Genomic DNA, 6,000 nt, shown 5'->3' with positions numbered 1-6,000 from the left:
GAGTTCGAGAAGAGGAAGCGTCGTTCGTGAGAAAAATAGATTTCTCCTATTTTCTCGTAGTTGGAACGAGGACTGTTTGTCGGTTTGAAGGACTTTAGTTAAACAAATCTTAAGATTTATAGCGAATTTATATTTATTTATAGATATCCTCGGGCTAGCTGAACATGTACTGTGGAGACGCGTCGACATCTGGTAATCATCTTACTCAAAAAATAGAGTCTGCGTGTGGCGAGGCACGGGACAGAAATCGTTGAAATGCTTACCATCGTGCCCCGTCCCAAGTATTTCTTTTAAGGAGAGCTATAGAGTTACTTCATGCCTTTGTTAGACAAAACGTTCATCCCTTGACCGCGATTACGTTCGGCGACTGGTTGTCGCCTCGAGCCCGAGCTCACTATCATAAATCTCAAATAAGTACAGTCGGATCGAATGACAACAGTTTCTTAATTCGGCTATGGTGAAATCTAAATTACAGTACTGGGGGTATTCCCAAAGTTCCGAAGGGAAGGTTCCGGTGTTCTTTCATCTCCGACATATATATATATAATTCTATATTATGCCTACTGATTGATATGAATTTCTTTCGGTCTCGAATGCGTTAAAACGGAGCGCAAAGAAGTCGAAATTACTTATTGTAATTGGTAAAACATCGTGAAAGGCAGACAGATACAAGAAAGAAGTTAAACTATAAATTATATTTGCGACATTGTTATGTTTTTTGCTTTCTTTAAGCCTTTCATCGAGACAGCCGATCTATAAATATTAATCGACCAATTTCTCTAAGCTTGTAACTTCAAATTAATGTTTATATATATAAAGAGTTACGTATTAATCTATCTAAATATTTAAAAAGATGTTTAATGTTATAAATGATGGATATTAAAGATGTTCAAAAGAATGTAGTCTTCGCGTGTTCTTTATCATATCCCTGATCAAAGACATTCCAATATTATTACAATATCCAATTACATATTGATACACAAGATATACAGATTATTATTTATAACATTTTGGTTTTCTTAATTGAGTTATTCATTTAGTACAAATGATAAGTAATTAGTAATAATTCATAAAAAAACGGTATTGTAGTAGAAATATTATAAGAAAACATATTCTGTTTCAGTGTAGAGTTACTCCTTTTTATAGACAGTGTCGTACAAATCCGTACGTCTTTGAGAAAATGTAAAAACATACGAAGTAATAAGTAATGCTTGCTAATAAATTCAGCAAATACAGAGGGAGCTGGCAAAATCGATGAACCAACGAGACTAAAAGTTAATTACATCATGGATTTCTCGCTTTTAATGTTAAGCTGGAAATTACCGATATCGGTGACCACCATATTTTCCTGAGTTTCCAAATCATAAAGGATTTTCCCCCAGGGATTTGTCAACTGTGTATGTCCCCATGCGACATAACTTGCTGAAGGAACACGAGCCGGTGATATACAGGCGACGTATAATTGATTGTCATTCGCTCTGGAACAGTTCGCTGTTGAGTGTCGAAGCGTGCAGACGTGTCTCTAGTGCCCAGTGAAGTTCGAAAGTAACACGTGTCACCCAACCGTCGAAAGTGAACACAGCGTGCTCTTACCCTCCCAAGTGTTTCCTATCCGCCAGGCAGAAGAAAAGCCTACGCACCTAACCCCAACCCGAACCTTGCCTCATAGCCTCACGACTAGTTATTCATATTGAAATAGCTAGCTCAATGATGGCCCAGCAAACACGACCAGGCTCGCCTGTGCAAACTCACAACTACCCCCGCGCTACTCCCCCCCCCCCCCCGTGGCAGAAGTGCAGCAGATCCCACCGTGCCAACGACGCCAATAAGGCGAAAAAACGCAAAATTGAACCAAACTCGAACGAACAGCCAACAACACAAATTAACACTCATAATAGGTTCGCAATATTGGAATCCTCAAACGACGCCATGGAAATCGCAGGCCCGCCAACAAACCACCACGCACGGAGAAGCCCCCCTCCCCCACCAATATTTGTTAATGATGTCATTGACACCCAGACTATGATCAAGTCCTTAGAGAGAGATATCTCCAAGGAGGACTACAACCTGAAGATAACCAACAATCGAGTCAAAATCCTGCCGACGAACCCAGAAGCCTACAGGAGGCTTACCAAGATACTTAGGGCCCTGAACGCCAATTTCCACACCTATCAACTCAAAGAAGAAAGACCTTTCCGGGTGGTGCTACGAAACATCCACCACTCTGCAGACATCGACGAGCTAAAAATAGAACTATCGAAACTCGGCCACGAAGTCATCAATGTCAGCAACATAAGGCATAAAGTCTCGAAAAACCCGTTATCCCTATTTTTTATCGGTTTAAAACAGAAACCCAACAATAAGGAATCTACATCAGTCGCCTAATGAACGCTATAGTAAAATTCGAACCACCGCAAATCAAAAAGGAGATAGTGCAATGCAAAAGGTGCCAAAGATACGGGCACACGCAGAAATACTGCAACCATACCTTCCGCTGCGTCAAATGTGCAGGTACACACCCCACCGACCAGTGCAGTAAATCACCGGAAACCCCAGCGAAGTGCATCCACTGTCAAGGTGACCATCCTGCCAACTACAAAGGCTGCTCAGCCTACAAAACACTGTACTCAAACAAGTACCCCAAACTTAGAACAAAAGAGGTAACCTACCAAACACCCAGCGCACCGAAATTCATCTTTACCCCAATCCCCCCAACCAATCAAACACCCAGCCCTACCAAATTCACCACTCCCTCAACCTCCTATGCCCAAGCGGTACAAGGCACTCAAAATATACCAAATAGCCATAGGGATCCTCCTCAAAATAGTGCCCCCAACTCACCTGATACAGACAACGTCTCTAGGCTTGAAAAGCTAATAGAGAAACAATCAGAGCAAATAAACAATTTGCTATCGCTACTAACACTCATTATGGATAAATTAATACGCCCCGGCGCAAAATAAAACCAAGACGCATAGCTCTGTGGAATGCCAACGGTCTAGCGCAACGCAAACTTGAACTAGAACTCTTCCTAAAACACCAGCAAATCGACATAATGCTCATATCTGAAACCCACTTCACCGACAAAAACTACCTGAACATAAACGGATACAAGTTCTACCATACCCAACACACTAGCGGAAAGGCCCACGGCGGCACCGGAATCATAATCAAATCAAACATTAAGCACTACGAACTTCCACCATTCCAGAAAGACTACCTCCAAGCATGGTCTTGAAGACTGTCATGGTACAATCACCACTTCAGCAGTATACTGCCCTCCCAGACACTCCATCGCCAAAGAAGACTTTGACGACTTCCTGGACACCCTGGGCAATAGATTCATAGCTGGAGGAGACTACAACGCCAAACACACCCAATGGGGCAGCAGACTGGTTACAGTAAGAGGCAAAAACCTCCTCAACAGCATAATAACCAACAAGCTCAACTACCTTACCACATACGAACCCACAAACTGGCCCACCGACACAAACAAAATACCCGATCTCCTTGATTTCCTCATAACTAAAAATATCTCGTCAAGACACGTCCAAATCAATTCCTCGGTTGATCTCTCCTCTGATCATTCCCCCGTGATAGTAACAGTCAGTTCAACTATCATCGAGAATACACGTAATGGCTCCATACATAACCAACACACCAACTGGCAGCTCTTTAGAGAAGTCTTTACACACACAACTTCAGCCTCAACTTCACTAAAAACCAATGAAGACATCGAAGCAGCCACGGAATACCTAAACACGAGCATAACAAACGCTATCCGCTTCTCCACACCGGCAAAAACGCCCATCAGCAACCACGAATACCCCCAGTACATATTTAAAAAAATAGCAGAAAAACGTAGACTAAGAAGCATATGGCAGACCCATAGAACACCGGAGGACAAACGCAAACTAAACAACGCAACTAGAAAAATATCCAAAACTATAAAAAACTACAATAATGACCGTTTTCACAAATATCTCGTCAGCTTGTCCCCCACAGCCGACTCCAACTACTCACTATGGAAAGCCTCCAGGAAACTCACGCGCCTCCCACAAATAATACCTCCAATCCGCCGTCCGCAGGGTGGATGGGCGCGTAGCCCTATAGAAAAAGCCAACCTATTTGCCAAACACTTGACTGAAGTATTCCAACCCCATTCCTCCATAGCTGCAGCGGACGTTACCGAATATCTGCACACTCCCTTCCAAATGTCCCCTCCTATGAACCCTTCACTTCTTCAGAGATCATACAAGCAATCAATCGCCTAAACCCCAAGAAAGCAGCAGGTTACGACCTAATAGGCAATAAAGCAATCAAGGAACTTCCCATAAAAGGGATTGCACTCATCGCATCAATCTTTAACGCTATCCTCCGCATTGAACACTTTCCTCAGGCGTGGAAAATCTCACTGATCACCCTCATCCCTAAACTCGGTAAACCAATATATGAAACCAGCTCCTATCGCCCAATCAGTCTTTTACCTACCTTGTCTAAATTATTCGAGAGGATGCTCACGAATCGTCTCCTTCCACTCCTAGAAGAATTGAAAACACTCCCAGATCACCAATTCGGCTTCCGAAAACAACACTCAACAGTAGAGCAAATCCAGCGCATAACCCACATGATCAGCCATATCCTTGAAAAGAAAAAATACTGCTCAGCGGTATTCCTAGACATCCAACAGGCATTCGACAAAGTATGGCATCAAGGGCTACTCTACAAGCTCAAAAAGATCCTACCCCATCCATACTACTCCATCTTAAAATCCTACCTAACCAACAGACAATTCATAGTTAAATGTCTAGGCGCCACTTCCGCAACATTCCCAATAGAATCCGGCATACCCCAAGGTAGTGTCCTCGGACCCCTACTGTTCTCCATCTACACTGCCGACTTACCTATATCAAACGAGGTAACAATAGCAACATTTGCCGACGACACAGCACTATTAGCTACCCACGCAGACCCGGAAATTGCCTCATCCACTCTCCAGCGAAGTCTCGACTCCATGGAAAAGTGATTCCAAAAATGGGGTTTTAAAATAAACGAAAAAAAATCCTCCCATGTAACCTTCACGCTCCGAAAACAAACCTGCCCCCAGGTCACCATTAACAACACAATAATCCCAAGCAAGGACTCCGTTAGATACCTGGGCATGACCCTGGACAGGAGGCTAACTTGGAAAAAACATATCTCGGAAAAAACAAAGCAACTAAAGGAAAAACTAAGAAAATTCTATTGGCTCACGGGCCGACGCTCCAAACTAAACATACAGAACAAAATAACCCTCTACAAGGCCGTAATAAAACCTGTCTGGACCTACGGAATCCAACTATGGGGAACAGCAAGTAACTCCAACATTGAAATACTCCAACGCTTCCAATCGAAAACGCTAAGATCCCTATCAAATGCACCCTGGTATGTTACCAACGAAACAATCCACCGTGACCTCAAGATACCTACAGTCAAAGATGAAATACACAAGTCCAGAAGCAGATATAACACAAGAGTCAACAACCACCACAACCCACTAGTCACCCAACTACTGGACACGACGGACCAGATCCGCAGACTAAAAAGAAAATACCCTCTAGTTTAAATCCTTAGTTTCTACTAGAACCAACAATATAAAACTATTATGGTCCATGTCATTGTATCACGCCAAATTAAATTAATTACTGAAAATTCTCAACGAGAACTGATTGTAAATATTCTAATAAAAAAAAAAATCTCAAAAAAATTCGATGAAAATTCTCATGAAACATCAATTGAAGCAATTAAACGCAACAGAGAATGGGTATAATCATATAATTCCTCCCCATTTCAAAATTCATTCATATACATCGATTTTTGTTTTCATATTTGTTTTATATGTGAAGAATACGTATTTATTGGCATAAAAGTATTTCTGTTTCAATTCCTGATCATTTTAGATCGAAACTTCCAAATATCGTTGATTAAAAATTTTTTAATTTTTAAAATGAAAGGCACTAA

Source organism: Bombus affinis, unplaced genomic scaffold (genome assembly GCF_024516045.1).
Source record: "Bombus affinis isolate iyBomAffi1 unplaced genomic scaffold, iyBomAffi1.2 ctg00000284.1, whole genome shotgun sequence".
NCBI lineage: Eukaryota > Metazoa > Arthropoda > Insecta > Hymenoptera > Apidae > Bombus > Bombus affinis.
This window is presented reverse-complemented; position numbering follows the sequence as displayed.